Here is a 17962-nt window from a genome sequence, read left to right on the forward strand (position 1 = left end):
GGCCCTTTTTGCTTTTAAATAAAATATATAAAATAAAACATACAGATAGAATACAAAAAAAGATTCGAGAAATTAGTGTTAGTTTTAAACGAGCAGTTAGTAAAGGGATAGAGTCTAAAGTCTTTTTTTTTCATAGTTGCTAAGGTAATGACTGAAAATTCAATAGTCCCGTACAGAACATGTCTGGAAAAAAAGAAGCCATATGGTCAGACAATCAGATTGGGACTGGCAATATGACTCAGCACTTGTCCTTTTTGTGTGCAAAATATTCTGCCTAACTTCAGAAAACTGGATTAAAAGTTCATCCTTCTCAGCAGAAGTGATCTGCATACATTTTATATTTCCAGAATCATTTTATCCATATGATTTTTCTCTTCCTCTTCTTCTTCTTCTTCTTCTTTTTTTTTTTTTTTTTTGAAAATAATAGGCATCCTCCCAGTGGGGGCACCTTAAGAATTTATGCAAACACATTTTATTTTAATGCCTGAAAAAGCATTTAATCTCCAAAATCCTCTTCTTTAATCTGGAAGGAAGCATGTTACCACAGGCTGAAGGATTCTGTCACAGTTATTTGACTTATGATCAGACACATAAGGATACTCTGTGTGCAAAACATCTGAATAATGCATGACCAAGACCTTCTTAAATACAGTCAATATTTTATATTTAGATCTCATCCTGTTTTGGACCGGCTGATATTCCGCAGAAGGGACAACAAGGAGGATGTTCATATGACAAAAAGGGGTCTGTGGTGTTTCATGAAAATATAATCCCTCTCCAAGAGCACTTAAGAAAAACTAACCTTCTCCCTTCATCATGTTCACATGACATTGTATGCTGCAGGACGACAGCATACACATGTGGAGATGATCGTTGCCTAATGGATTCACTAAAGTTACAGGCACCAATATTTAAGGGCCTCTTTCAACTCACGCTAAGTTAATGTATAAGTTTCACAGCAAGTCTATTTCGATAGCCTTGATGAAGTTTGAGGAGGGATTGTATCTTCTTGCAATGGGTTCTTATTTCTTAAACCTCACTTGCATTGGATGTGATAAATATTATTTTATCTGGCTTGGGAACACCATGATTATGTTTTATGTATCCCAACCCACAAAGGTATCTGTTCGCATTTAATTTTTTGGTCTGATTTTCCGTGCAGGATTTGAATTTATTTAATTAATAATTCATGAAGGATCATGAGACACTGAAGACTGGAGAAATGGCTTCTGAAAATGGCTGTGCCGTCACATAAATGATTTTAATTTTTAATATATTAAAATAGGAAGGTTATTTTAGAATTTGCAGGAGTATTTCATAATATTACTGTTTTATTTCATTTTCGGTCAAAAGCAGCATTTTTTTTTTCATTACTTAATTCATCCATTCATTCATTCATTCATTTATTTTTGCATTTATCCAAAATGTTTAATCCGATATGTCGTTTCTTGTCAATTTTAATGAACATTTTGTAATGTATTTTGTAATTTAAAAGTTTATATAAACTAAATATATTGAAATTTAGAAAGGATATTTTTGTCTCGTGAGATCCTCAGTCTCCCTTAATGCAGCTGTTGATCACAACAGAAAGAAGGGCACTTCAGTTTTCTGTTTCAGATGCACTGCAGTATACTGTATGAACCGTTCTCAAAAGACAGCTCAATTTACCGTATTCCCGCTGGATTTCATACTGTCACGGCCCTTTCACACCTTCAAAATGCATATAAGATGTGTAGGTGCCCTAAGGACAGATGCTTTCATACCAATTGTGAGTCCACACGAACCATACTCAAGATGACCTTTGGTCCTGTTTTTACACCAACCAAACACATAAACAGCCAAAATCAAACTAAGAGTTTGCAAACTAAGAGCTCTTGAACAGACGGCAGAATTGTGTTGGTCTGTATCTGTGCCAAGAGCCTAGAGAAACCCGAGACTCGCTTGTAAATGTATTGGACTGAATCAGGTTCATAACACAAGAGCTCCTTAGGGAAGAGATATTCAATTAATATGAAGAAATTCTGATGGCACTCTTAAGCTAGAGAGACCAAATTTTGTATTTAATTAGATTGCATAGTCATTTGAAGCCGTTAACTGACGTAATGGATGTGCTCCCACAACGCCGTGAGACACCAAGTCCCCTCAGCATCACTTTATTAATTGTCTTCTTTACCGTGGGGGTCAAATGTTAATCTCATTGGACCTCACACAATGCTTCATATTAACCAAAGGAAAAAAGGCTTGATGACCTACGCTCACATTAAAATACAAATGTATGAATATAGCTGTAGCTCAAAATGGATTCAAGGATGAATTAGTCTTCAAGATTGGCTTAAAAATTTGTGTGATGACTGAACGGCTTTTCTAATAATAAAATGTAGGTAATATGAAAACATACTTTAAAAATATTACTGGTGTTGCAATGCACGTCAAAAGTTAAAAAAAAGAAGTTTAGCTTAAACGCATATTGCACTTCGAATAGTACTGTATGCACCATGCAAGGGTATTTTCAAAAACTAGGTGTTTAAATCAGCTATTTTAACAAAGTAATCCAATCTGATATAGTAACACAAAACAAACTGATGTTAAATTAAATTCATGAATAGGTATAGTATTTTGGCGAACTTGACATTCCTTTGATTTATTAAAAGCACAAATTATCTGGGCAGTCATTGACTCACCAACATATTATTTTTCTAATACATTTTAAATTGTATTTTTGAATAATGTCTCTTAATTTCAATTATTTTGCTTGCAACTGGAAGGTGTTTAGGTCTCCTTTGAGTAATTTCCAAGCATTTTAGTACAAACAATGACAGTTCTCTATGTCGGATGACATATGGGGTCTCACTTGGGTTGAGAAAATATATATACATACTTTTTTTTCACTTTATTACAGTTTATCTCAATCGCTAACACACTATAACGGATTAATTTGGCCCAATTTTCCAAACCATTCATACAGTTCTCAAAACTTTAAACACATTTCACCTGTTTGCACACACATTACAATTTGCTCAGTTTTTTCGGCAAAACTCTACACAAAAACACCATCATTCTGCACAGGTTTTACCATATTCTCATTCAGAAAATACAAACACACAATACAGTTAACACAAGCATCAAAAACAGCACTCATGTATCCAATTGTGAGGTACTACCTCACAATTATATTCCTTCTTAGAGAATGGTATCTGTGAGGATTTCCATTCAGGATTTAGACCATATCATAGTACTGAGACTCTGCTCCTAAGAGTTACAAATGATCATGCTTGTATTCTCTCTATTAGTGCTATTGGATCTTTTTGCTGTGTTTGACACTATTGACCACAACATTCTTTTGCATAGACTAGAAGACTTTGTTAGCATTAATGGAAGTGCATTAGCATGGTTTAAATCGTTCTTAAATGACAGCCATCAATTCGTAGCACAAGTGCAGTCATATCGATCACAAGTGCAGTATGAAGTACCCTTGGAAGATATCATCAGGAAACATGGTGTTAGCTTTCATTGTGGCCGTTCTGCACGCTTAGTAAACAAACTCCAGCTAGTCCAAAATGCAGCAGCTAGAGTTCTCAGTAGAACCAGGAAGTATGACCATATTAGCCCGGTCCTGTCAAAACTGAACTGGCTCCCTATAAAACATTATATATAGATTTTAAAGTCTTGCTTAATACTTATTAAGCTCTGAATGGTTTAGCACCTCAGTATTTGAAAGAGCTCTTGTTACACTATATTCCTCCACGTCTGCTGTGTTCTCAAAACTCTGGCAATTTGATAATACCTATGTCAATAATATAATATCAAAATCAACTGTGGGTGGCAGATCCTTTTCCTATTTAGCACGTACACTCTGGAATAATCTACCTAACTCTGTTCGGGAGGCAGACACACTCTTGCAGTTTAATCTAGATTAAAGACCTATCTCTTTAACCTGGCTTACACATAACACACTAATACACTTCTAATATCCAAATCTGTTTTTTTAGGCTGCATTAATTAGGTAAACGGAAACCAGGAACATTTCCCATAACACCTGATGTACTTGCTACATCAATAGAAGAATGGCATCTACACTAATATTAGTCAGTTTCTCTTTTATTCCAAGGTCACCGTAGCCACCAGATCCAGTCTGTGTCCAGATCAGAGGGTCACTGAAGTCAGCCAGATCCAGTACGTATCCAGACCAGATGGTGGATCAGCACCTAAGAAGGACCTCTACTGCCCTGAAAGACAGCGGAGACCAGTACAACTAGGGCCCCAGATACAGATCCCCTGTAAAGACCTTGTCTCATAGGACCACCAGGACAAGACCACAGGAAACAGATGATTATTCTGCACAATCTGACTTTGCTACAGCCTGGAATTGAACTACTGGTTTCGTCTGGTCAGAGGAGAACTGGCCCCCTGACTGAGCTTGGTTTCTCCAAAGGATTTTTCTGATTTTTCTGTCAACAATGGAGTTTTGGTTCATTGGCTATTTATAGCGATATCGCTGACTTGATTGCAAATTATTGCACAGATACTATTTAAACTGTTCCTATGACTGAAACTATGTTAAAGTGTTCCTGTGGCTCAGTGGTAGAGCATTGCATTAGCAGCAAAAAAGGTTGTTGGTTCAATTCCTAGGGAACACGTTAGATAAAAAATAAAAATAAACACATTAGCCTGAATGCACTGTAAGTCGCTTTGGATAAAAGCATTTGCTAAATGCCTCAACAAACTGAGCTGAATGATAAACTGCCTTTAACTGTCATTTTGCATTATTGACACACATATTGTTTTCCTAATTAATGTTGTTCAGTTGCTTTGACACAATCTTTTTTGTTTAAACTGCTATATAATTAAAGGTGACTTGACTTGACTTGAAGTGTGAACATACAGTAGCAAAACTGATGACAAATCTTTCAGATTTTCTGAATGATATGAACAAGAGCCTGTAATTATGTGTTTTGGAAAATTAATCCTGGTAGAAGGAAACAAAGAGGAATAGGAGGGGTAAATAAAGGGGGCAAGGTCAAAGGTCATTTTTATTCCTGATGAAATACAAAGCACTACAGTTGACAATGTTCTTCTGCATGCACTGACCATGAGGAAAGTTGGTCTACAGGTTCATCTACAAGGTTTCAATACTACTTACATGTACAATATTTTACAGTACATATCAGCAGTACTTCAAATGAGAGAACTTTCATTATTCTATGTACAGTAAACACTGTTGTACATGTTGTACACCCTCAAACTCATTACTGTTGAATTGATTTGTAGCCAGTTTAGTCCTTGCATGTACTGTATTTGTGCAGAACTAAGAGAAGACTGTCTAGGTGAGAGAGATCACATTTTGTAAGAAAACTAAGAAACTGCTATAGCAAATAAGGATACTACCAATACTGTAATGCAAATTGGCAGACGATGAATCCATTCATTCATTCATTCATTCATTCATTCATTCATTCATTCATGTTAGCAATTGAGAAAGACTGTAAAAGACAACACATCAACAACACAGCAACATGTTATCAAATAAATGAATTAAAATTAATTTAAAGAACAAAAATTTCTTACATTAATGAATGCATTTAAATATATATATATATATATATATATAGACTCATCTGAAGGATTATTAGGAACACCATACTAATACTGTGTTTGAACCCTTTCACCTTTAGAACTTCCTTAATTCTACGTGTCATTGATTCAACAAGGTGCTGGAAGCATTCTTTAGAAATGTTGGCCCATATTGACAGGATAGCGTCTTGCAGTTGATGGGGATTTGTGGGATGCACATCCAGGGCACGAAGCTCCCGTTCCACCACATCCCAAAGATGCTCCATTGGGTTGATATCTGGTGACTGTGGGGGCCATTTTAGTACAGTGAACTCATTTTCATGTTCAAGAAACCAATTTGAAAACATTCAAGCTTTGTGACAAAGTGCATTATCCTGCTGGAAGTAGCCATCCGAAGATGGGTTCATGGTGGTCATAAAGGGATGGACATGGTCAGAAACAAAGCTCAGGTAGGCCGTGGCATTTAAACGATGCTCAATTGGCACTAATGGGCCTAAAGTGTGCCCAGAAAACATCCCCCACACCATTACACCACCACCACCAGCCTGCACAGTGGTAACAAGGCAAGATGGATCCATGTTATCATCCTGTTTACACCAAATTCTGACTCTACCATCTGAATGTCTCAACAGAAATCGAGACTCATCAGACCAGGCAACATGTTTCCAGTCTTCAACTGTCCAATATTGGTGAGCTCATGCAAATTGTAGCCTCTTTTTCCTATTTGTAGTGGAGATGAGTGTTACCTGGTTGGGGTCTTCTGCTGTTGTAGCCCATCCGCCTCAATGCACCCCTAAATGCATTGAAGCAACTGCCATGTGATTGGTTGATTAGATAATTGCATTAATGAGAAATTGAACAGGTGTTCCTGATAATCCTTTAGTTGAGTATATATATATATATATTCTCAGTTTTCAGAGTAGAACCAAACATCAGTTACCCAAACATCTTGCATTTAGACTTGTAAATATACATATTATTATTATTTAATCTAATATTGTCTTAGGTTACGTATGTAAACATGGTTCCCTGAGTAGGGAACGAGACACTGCGTCCTCTAGGGGTCGCTATGGGGAAACGCCTCGTCGTGACCTGTGTTTGAAGCATACATTCAAAAAACACCAACAACTTGTTGGCCGGTGATAGCCCTTGACGTCACTACCTGTGTGACTACAGTATGAATAGTGGTGTGCAATCCCCAAGTGCAATACTCCCCCAAGTGGCTAAAAAAAGTAATAGCTAAATTAACCTATCTAAAAGGTGAATATAAATGGCTCCTACCAGTGATGCGCGGGTTGATCTGAAATGAGCGGGTGCCTGCGGTCACACATGGTTACCCACGGTTACGAGTCATCCAAAAATATTTTTTATGATATTCAGGTCGCGGTCATTCGGGTCGTTTGAAGTAAATATGCCAATTAAACCTTTGTAATTTATATAGTACTAGACACAATTTTGAAATGCATAGGCCTACACTTTATTGGCTGAATAAGTGGCGCGAATAGAGTGACCACCTGTCCCGATTTACGTTGTTCTTTACAGCAATTTTACCCTTTGTCCCGCCTCATGCAAACTGAGCATATGTCCCACTTTTTCATTTGAACCTGCCTTATAAATACACGGATACGTCCATGGGCATACTGTTAACTTATTTCCAATAGTTCAGAGGAGAGCAATAAAAGCTTGGTCAATAGGCTGAACCGTATGTCAACCAAACTGTTGAATGGTGCACGAATGCCTCCTCAACATTCAACAATCTCAAATTGGAGAGCGCACGCGCTGTTCAGTCAGGTTAAGCAGCCGTGGCCGCGAAAAAGAGAAGATGCACTTTTAATAGTGAATGGACCGCAACAAACTCTCGGTTAAGACCTGTAGATGGCGAACCACTGGTAAAGTGTCACACTCTAAAAACTTGGCTTCTACAACCAATAACAACATCCCTTTAATATTGGAGCACTATGAGCTGAAATTCATATTAGCATGTAATGTTTTTTGCTTTAGCACAATATTTTGTTTCCCAAGGAACACACTCTGGAAGGGTAATTCCTATTCAAATGGATCTGCCCATGGAACACTATTTGCAGTTGTTAAATTTGGTTAACAGTGTACATTTTCAAGTGATACATAGCTATGCTGAGGCAGAGGTTATCTGTCATTCAGCATATGTAGAGAAAATCCCCATAAACCACTTGTGTAATAGTGCATGTGGCCTTTCCATCCAAGAATGAGGATAAATCCCTTCCACTCCCAGCATATTGCGAACAGAGATCACAAATCCATGACAATAAAAAGTCCTTCTTACCCCCCCCCCCCCCCCCCCCATCCTCCCACCCCTCAACATATAATGCTGACAGGTAGACATGCTTTCAAACAGTACAGTTGAACAATTAGAGTCACTTCACACATTCAATATTACCATCAATTTACTCCTACCCACACACACACACACACACACACACACACACACACACACACACACACACACACACACACACACACACACACACACACAGTATATATGGTTGTGTGAGTGAGTGATATCATGTATAATGCATGCATGCATTCCTTCTCTTTTATAGAATGTTCTGGTTCTCCAGAGTGGAGAAATATAGTATAACCACAGTGATTAATGGAGCTTCCAGTGACTGACAAAAGGAAACCATGAATCTCACACTAGGACCATTTACACACTGCAAATGTTTCCAGACAACCGCATACAGGAGACAATCCTCTAAATAACCATTCTGTATTCCTATGGAATATGGGAGAAATCTCTGATTACTCACTTCCATATCAATGTTGCATGAAATCAAATAACATTTGTGACAAAAGACGTACTGTTAGTTTATTTATTTATTATATATTAAATGTATAAATCTATAAAATACAATATTATATTTAGTTATATAGTCATTAAAATGCAAAAATAAAAGAAGAAAGCATGATAAACAGTGTCCAAAGCAGTTTTAGAATGACCTTTATATATATGTGACATTATAGAATACTAGAATTACACATAGTTATTGAATTATTAGGCAAAGAAATAGCATGCATTATAATGATTTAAATTTATAAATAAAATAAATAGTTTAAATATGTTTAAATGCCATTTAGCATGTTACACCATGGGACATTCAAACTACTTGCAAAGTACTTTGTGTCAAATGCCCTTGCACTTCTGTTTAACAGCATTCTCTCTTTCTGTTCTGTAACATGAATTGCTGCTAGACTGCAAGAGTGTCAGACTGGACAAGTCCAAACATGTAGCTCTGTCTCTGTGATTTGTTGCACCACACATGGAGAAGAGTGATACACGTCTCAGCCGAGCTGTCAGTGTTCAAAACGAGTGGCATCAAAGCATTAACAACTAGTTGTTCAGGATTAAGCAGATTTATGGAAAATTCTCTGTGTTTATGTACTGTGTGTGTAGAACAGGATTAAACACTAAGAAGACCACTGACAACCATGTAGTGTGTATGTGGCCCAGGTCATACGAAATCAGGCACAATCCCCTCCAAGCTCAATTAATAATACCATTTATTGTGATGTGTAACTGAAAGAAAAAAAAAAAATAAAATAAATAAATAAATAAATAATAAAATGTTGCAGTAAAATGTAGACAGTAACTACAGTGAGCCACATTTATTTCCATATAAGATATTAAACGATCTATCTATCTAACTCCACTATAAAGAACCTTCTTAATGGAATCACAGATCCCAGTAAAGAAAAAAAACATCTTTAAGTAGAATCTTTCATTTTACATCAGGTGATTCTAAAAAAGCATGCTTTCAGCTTCCGAAGCCCTGCAAAAACAAATGAATTTCCCAACACCCAATTAAATTTTTACACCAAGGTTTTGCTGAATTATTTAGACAGCACGTGCCCTGAGCTCGCCGAGGTAAAAGAAAGGATGAGTGAGCTTAGCTTACATATTGTTTGTTCACCAGGCACGGTACATTGGGCGGTGACATAAATATACATGGCCTCCTCTCCACCTGATGCTTAATCTAAAGATAGCAGTCATGACACACTTAAACGTAAACCCGTACCCCTTAGAAAGCTATTGTTCCAGAGTGTAAGCAGCACCCCCTTACAACCGCAACAGCACTGAGCCTCGGAGCCGACCGGAATCCATCCCCTGTTTCCACCATGCATAATTCACAGGTCCATATTAAAGTGTATTCACCTATTCATAATGTACTTAATATGCAAACAGTAGCCAGGGGCTAAAAGTGCGAACAAGGGTGGCAGTTGCCATACATGATACACTGACATTTATGCACCCTCGTTACACAACGATGAGCACTTTCCTCTTTTATAACATCTCGATTAAATAGAAATGGTGTCAACTGATGAGCATAAATCTAAATTCACTCCCAGTGGTTCCTGTCATTGTGTCGATTCCTTGTGTCAACAAGTGTCCCGGCCTAGTTATAAACCACAGGGCTCCCGACCGGGTTCAGGGGCTCGAATCCGAGCTGCCACGGTTCATTTCTTGTGTCACCCCAGTCGGGACACTCTGAGAGATTTTTGCGCCTTGGCGTGAGCACTGATTAACTTCCTGCATCATATTCAAAGATTAATCGCTTCCTGTACTTCCTCTTGAAGTGATGAGAGTCATATACAGTGTCTTGAATGTCAGACACACCTTGTTAATTTGTTGTGTAGGCATAGGAAATAAAATTGTGTGGTTATCAGTAACTATAGTTGTTTCCTTCACCCTCTTTTAATGCACATTTTGAAGAAATGAGTGATGCAAATCGAAAATTTTGAAAAGACACTTCTTAATTAGCCAAAAAAAAAAAAAAAAAAAAAAAAAAACTATTATGCTCGCTTGAGGTGATTTTCTGCTAATAAATTCTGCATGAGCGTTCAAAAAAGTCACGTGACTTTGCACTATAGGACTGCATGACTTGACTAACCAATGGACCAATCTTGTTGCACAGCATCGTGAAATGTTGTTATGGTTATTCATAAATGCCTGAGCAAAGTCTGTCATCAAAGTATTTCTGTATTGCCTCGCAGAATGGTCCCATAGCACCATCCACTTCGGAAAGCAGCAAGGAAAGTCTTATTAGGGATTTTGGGAGGATATGACGCATATCACTGCGATTACACTGTGACCTCTAGGCCTCATTATCTTTTTTTTTTACTTTTTTTATATTTTTATACATTATAAAAGTGTATAGACCCATTTTGCCGTATTCACTGGTGAATTGTCAAATCTGTGGTTATTCTGGTTTGCGTCAGCACTTGTCTGGAAAAAAGTGAAGAAGTATCAAATAAATGGGGAGCAGAACACGTAACAATGCAATAAAAAAAATTGCACTGCAATTGCACTGAGCTGACAGTAAAAATGCTTCGCCATTAAGCTATATTTCATATTTTACTTTGCCAGAACTCTTCTGAACCCCTCGTCTGAGCCTGTTATCGTTATCATCTCAAAAGGCTTTTGAGCCGGTCACTGTTTATCTGCTAAAGCTTCAAATCTGCCAGTTGCCCACTCTGAAAAAAGAAAGGTTATCTTTACCGCCATCTACCAAAGGCACTAATCAGCTATCGGGAGCGAGCTCCACACCGTAGATTCATCACAAGCCCACACACTTTATAACCCTCGTACCTGCTTTTTTGAACTGGTGAAACATGTTCAGCCTTCAGGCCTCTGGCACTCTCTCAGAATCCGAGAGCGAGAGCGGCGTTACGACCTGTGGTGAGCACATGTGAGTGCCTCCATTCACGGCGATGCAATGGGCTGTGTGATGCGTGTTAAATGCCCACCCAGCAGCCGCCCATGCCCTCTCCCCAGATCTGCCCGCTTCCTTGACTTTGATGTGATGCATATTTATGTGCAACCTGCTCCACACCATGTGGACACATTAACTTTGAGGTCATTCACCTGCAACCTTCGCTGACGCCACCATCTTTCAGGATCACCGGCGCTCATGATCGGCCAATATTTATTTATTATAATCTCCCTTCACCCAGGGTAATTAATTAATTGCTAAGCAGCTTGAAGCTGTCAGCCAGTATGTTTTGGTGTCACAAGGTTTCCCTCCACCTAGTTATCTGGTTTCCTCCCAGGATTACAGTATAGACAACTAGCATGAATATTTAAAATGGATTCTAATTAAACCTGGGTGCATGAAGCACACAAGGGACAAAGGGATCTGAAACGAAACACTCCTCTTCGATTGATACACGCTCTCCACACTCCTGCTGATAAAGGCTGGCAGAGAGGTGCTGTATTGTACAGGGGCAGAACTCTCTGGTGGTTTTAACTCAACAGGTTGAAGAAAGGCAAAGGCGGAGAAAGGCAGCAGCTCACTTCTTCTAGACATTTAATGGATATTCAATTATTGATAGCTCCTGGGGATCTGGTTGTATGTTAGTGGCTTCGGCCAAAGTAATTCTGTTGTTTTCCAACGGTTTATTTTTAAGCAGAGGGAATGGGACACATTTTAATCAAACGAAAACATGGGTCCATATCATAGACCCGGCGCGATGCGACGCAAGGCGCAGCACAAGTGTGTTTGCTAAGTTTCAGTCCGGCTACGTTCACATTTTCCCATACAGCGCTACGTCGTTTAATTAGCAAATGCATTTGCGCTCATTTTTGCGTCGATGGGCGTGCTGGTCTCAAAGAGAGGTGTGTTCAGGTGCATTGCTATTTTAAGAAGCTGAAAACAGACTGTGCCATAAACAAGCTCAAACCTGGCGCAATATTTTTTTCTTTGTTAGCTATTTAAAGAGCGTACACGCTGCTTATTAAACAAAGTGACGCACAGCAGCATACAAACATGGCAAATACTAAAAATAAAAGGATTACAATGTATACGATTTTTTTTTTGTAGGCTAATTAAATATTTAATTTTATATATATATATATATATATATATATATATATATATATATATATATATATATATATATATATATATATATATATATATATATATATATATACGTGTGTGTGTGTGTGTGTGTGTGTGTGTGTGTGTGTGTGTGTGTGTGTCTACATGTCATAGTGGATAGTCTTCGCATGTATCAGAATTAGGCTTTCTATTTGCTCGCACATGAGCAGTTCTGTTTCATCTCGGAAACGCGTTCTGTCTTGCGCTTGCCAAAGTTCACCATCTAAATAGCAAATCCGTCATGGCACGAGCACAACTGGCTCTTAAAGGGAATGGAAGATGAGAATCTGATTGGTTTATTGCACATTACGCCCAAAAAACACCCATTAATCATTAAGAGAATGGGGACAATCCATTTAGACCATGCGCCTGGGCGCGCAACCGTTTTTCCGTCGTTAAAATAGCAAAAGTGGATTTGGGCACATGCGCCGTGCGCTTTACACTTTGCGTTTAGATCGTTAAAATAGGGCCCATGGTCTAATAAATAACAAACAAACTTTATGTAGGAATAATACTGAATACTTGCAGTGGGCTCTAAAAGTCTGACAGCACTAGTGAAAAGTTTTAATTTCTGTAATTTAATACTTTCTCCCCCTCATTTCAAATCAGCATGACACTGCATAAAGATTAATTGTATAATGTTTTATTTTTTACATTATTTAAAGCAACTAACTGTGCATTTAATTCTAAGAGCAATCCCAAAAATCTACTTAAATTCTGAAAAAATAAAAATAATAATTAATTAAAAATAAAGGTAATTTTTAACTCAAATTAATTGGACCGCACATTTTCTGCAATGACTCCAAACTGCCATTTTAAAAGTTTGAAAATGTTTCAGAGACCATTATACATTTCCAGAGAAGGTTGAAAGTCTTTTTGAAATCTATGAGAGGATTTGTTCATTTAATATCTGGGATTTGTCCGGGTCCTTTATCCCTTGCATGTGGCCTACATCAAAAGAGGAGAGGTTGTTTGGTTGTCTGTATCAGCAAAGCAACATATTTCTCTGGAAGGTGGCCTTTCTGTGTGATGCACTGCAAGAACATGATGGAGGTGTTCTGTTTGAATGCGTATGTGCTTATTTGTGTGTGTTTGCGCGTGTGTGTATAAGCCCAGCACACAGCCGCATATGCAATGGGAGCGATCAATCATGTAAGAGTCACCATATGTATAAGAAGGAATATAATCTTTCCTATTAAGCTATTTGATACTTGATAAGAGCACAATTCCGGTTCCCAGACGACAGTTGTTCGGATGTATCATTTCCCATCATTTGGTGTGAGTAACATTTCAATACCCTGCTGAAATTTGATTAAAGGTTGACATGAGCATAATAAGAATTAAATGCCATGCCAGCGGTGAAAATGTATCCCAGTGGAAGAAAAACTGACTGAAATTTCAAGAGCAGGAAAATTCCAAACTCCCACTCCCTCCCACCTCACCTCAATGTCATTATTCCTGATCTGCCAGAGCTATTTTTGACCGCTGCCTAATTAAATGAAATCCTGAGAGGTGAGGACATAGATAGGCTGAGATAGAGGATTGTGGTATTTTCCTTAGTGGGGCAGATGATGGCAGAGGATCACTGAGTGCCGTGGTTATGGATAGAGCTGTTCCCTCTGTAGAGAACACAGTGGAGGGCTAGTTGCAAAAGCACCAATTAGCAAAAAGTGGAATGTGCGCTCAGGGACATGGACATCATTAACGGTTTATCCGATAAACCTTATGATTGAAAGAGCTTGCACATTTGTAAAGCTTGCAGATTTTGTATGCATAATTACATTTTGTTTACATTTCATAATACTATATTGTAAATAAGAGACAGCCGTAGTTTCTTATTTTTTTTTTTATTTTTTCACTGACACCAGTATGTTGCGATACATTTTTATAAATTAGTCATTTGACTCATTCTTGACTCAAATATCAAATTATTTGATACAATCACTAAATTAATTCAGTAACCAAACAAATGTTGAGTCCTTCTGCTGGCTCATAAAGGTGATCATAAAAGCCAACTGTCTTTTTTCAATTTTTTCAATTTTTATTTTTTATTTTTTGTGAACTGGACTGTGCTAAGGATTGTGGGTGTTTTAGAGATGCAAATGATATATTTGATGAAATCATCAAAAATATGCTGAATGAAGGAAATGAAACAAATGACTGAGATGGACTTCTATTTGAGAAATACTCAATCTGTCTTTAGGAATCAGTCATTGAATAATTTACTCAACTGATTTGTTGAAACACTGAATCAGTGAGGCACATAATTACTGTGTGTAGCGATTTTGCTGTGGTTTTGTTTGATACATATACATTTACATGCAAATACATACAAATACTGTATATAATTACAATAAAAAATAAAAATGTTGGAGGAGCAAATACTGTTGTTATTATTATTTTTTTTTTTTTTTACCCCTTGTTATTTAAGAAACTTTTCAGAAACTGACCAAGTCACTGTTTTGGAATTAGTAACAGAAAATTAGATTTTTATTTGTATTTTTATTTATTTTTCTATTTAAGGTGATAATTCATAGTGTACACAAATAATTTAAAGAGGGTCATAATGCAAACTTGCTTGTGTAGCATTGCTTAAATATTCTTTATTGTCCACAACAATTACTTACTGTATGTCATTATACCTTTATTACATTTACATATAGATTTTTCATTAAGTGTTTTAATTTTTTTTTTTTTTTTTTTTTTTTTTTTTTTTACCGCAAGCATTGTAAGTTAATTGTTAATGTTATCAGATGGAGGTTACTACAGCCGTGCTGGTATCAGTTCATCTGTCTTCAATTTGTTATTCAATTGTCAGGATCACAGTGAGCCATTTTGATTTTGACAGAGCAGCCGAAATGATTTTTCATTTTTCATGCTGATAGACTGAGAGCTTTTAGACATGAGCTTCTAGACACTTCACATGTATTTCACTAGCATGCGTGTGTCATGTCTTACCACCTTGTACTGGTTCTGTGCTTCCCGAAAGGTTAAGTTGATTTGACTTCACTGCTCGTGTCTCTTTGTGTGCAAAATCCGCTTTACTGTAAAGTGGTATATGGTCCAATCCTGAATTTGCTTATTTATTAATTAATCACTTTGCAGTTCATTAAAGATCGAGATTAAGACCTGTTATTTTGACTTTTCCATAAGCTAAAATAGTGAGAAGAAACATGATTAGGAATGTCTGCATGTACATATATGCTCTTACTGCAGCATATGTTTGATCTCTCTTCTTTAATCTTCTCTGCAGCTGTTAATGTTCACTGAAATGAACCCTTTTTTGCTCAAGAAACAATTGAGCTTAATGGCTTTGGGCATGATTGCGTTCTCTGTGATTAAATTGCTTCCTTCATGATGTTTTCTCTGAAATCATTGTCTGTTTTAGCTTTGCATGTTAACGGTGGAGGCAATCTACAGTTAGCTATCTATTTTCTATAAAAACATGCCCACAAACACGTACAAAATAACAGAATGTATACACAAAATGATATTCCTTAGTTATTATTACATTTGAGAGTCTCCTACAGTATGTTGTCATGATTTTAAAAGTTAATTTGGGGGTTTTCATTTGCACATCCTGCCACATGCAAAATGTGTTTGTATCAGCTACCAATGGGTCGATGCCTTTTAAAGTGAATCATATATCCAGTAAGCTATGATTTTTGTTTTACATATTTATATCAAACCATAATTATTTAAGCCATTTAACTGTGCAATTAAACAGGTGGTTTTAGGATTCTTGGGTCATGCTGGAAAACATAATCATGATGTTCTGTTAGGCTTAGACAAAAATATGAAATAAAAGCATTTTACTTTGCTTATATTGCACAACCACACAACAGTTTTAAGCATCTTCCCACAGTCATTTTTGGCTTTAACCCGACAACCATACATGGTGTCAAAACCACAGATTGCGCTGCTAAAATCTGTGTCCCTGCAAAGCTTTATTGTAACCGTTTCAGATGACATTGCAGATGGGCCTTGCTGTTGGCCTGCTCTCATTTTGTTGACACATGCCAAATTCCCTCCATCTCGTCGACATTTGCTTAGACAGACAGACACAGCAGATCTGGTACATTGCATTCTTTCAAACCTGGACTGGCTGATGCTAGGCTTCAGCTGAGACATGGCAGAAGTTTGCTCATGCCGACACTAAATTTGCAGTTCCCTTGCAGAGCAGAAATGTAAGCGTGTTAACCATCAAACTGGAAAATTCAGAGTCTTGTTGTGTTTGCAGATTCATTTTGTGAATAACAGTTTACGTTTATTTTAGTACAACTACAGCATGTGTGTTGTCGGTTGTCTATTTTAGCACATTTTCAAGCATATCTCTTCTGAAATACTGGTGTCCTTAAGTTTGAATTCAACGCATGGTGCAAGAAAAAAGAAAGAAAAAAAATATATATGGAGCACTTATTAGTGTGAAATGTGAAATCACTGTAGTTCCAGACACTATATGTATAATGCAGTATTTTTCGTATGGAAGTTTTTTTTTTTTTTTTTTTTTTTTAATCTTGGTATATCTAAGATTGTCAAAGTAACTATCAATCCTCATTTGGTTCAGACTTCTGACTCAAGGTCTAAATGCGAAACTAATTCAATTATTAATAGCATGTTTTCTCTAAATCATCCATTTAACATGAATTGTGTGATTCAACATTTAAACGGAAGTGAAAGGTGAAAGTTTCGTCATTTACTGGAGCTATTTATTTCAGTGATACGAACAAATGCTACAATGGTACAAAATGTTCCTGAAGTCTCTTCCCCTCTGACTCAGATCACATGAATCCTGGGTAAAAATGCAGCATAAATTTTGAGCCAATGTCTGCCCCTATGTAAAATAAACACAGGCCCTACGTGTAGAAACAGTTTGATATTTACTTAGGGGGCGGAGAGAAACGTCAAAAAGTCAAATTGATAACGGGTGAAAGGCTGACCTTTCGTTTACGATACATTTATTGTGTAAGGTAAAAATTGCCAGAGTTTCGAAATGCCAAGCTGCCCTCCTCCACAGAGACAGAGGAGATTACCTGAGCCCGACTGCTTCACACCGCTGCCCAGGCTGGCACACGGGCCTTAATCCTGTATTGATTGGTATAATCACTTTTTTGTTGTTTATTCTTGCTGATGAAGTACAATATATTAATGAAAAACTCAAATTAGAGTCATCCCTTCTCAGGTGTGTGGCCAACTATCACAACAGCAAAAAAAAAAAAAAAATGCTCATATGGCTGTGTTCCGGCTTCCTGTGGGATTCCTTGGGAAGCATATTAAGCCGCAGTTGCTCACAAATGAAATTGACAGCTGAGTAAATCTGACTCAGAGCGGTGGGAGAACTCATGCCGCAAAGCACCACGTCGGAGCATCACTTCTTAAACTTCTGGAGGCTCTGGCCATGATAAACATGTACCGAGCTCCCACTGAGCAGCATATTACAGGATCGCTGTCTGTCTGCTGGCCAGCTCAAGTTTTCC

This window comes from Carassius gibelio, chromosome B14 (assembly GCF_023724105.1).
Source record: "Carassius gibelio isolate Cgi1373 ecotype wild population from Czech Republic chromosome B14, carGib1.2-hapl.c, whole genome shotgun sequence".
In the NCBI taxonomy this organism is placed as follows: Eukaryota; Metazoa; Chordata; class Actinopteri; order Cypriniformes; family Cyprinidae; genus Carassius; species Carassius gibelio.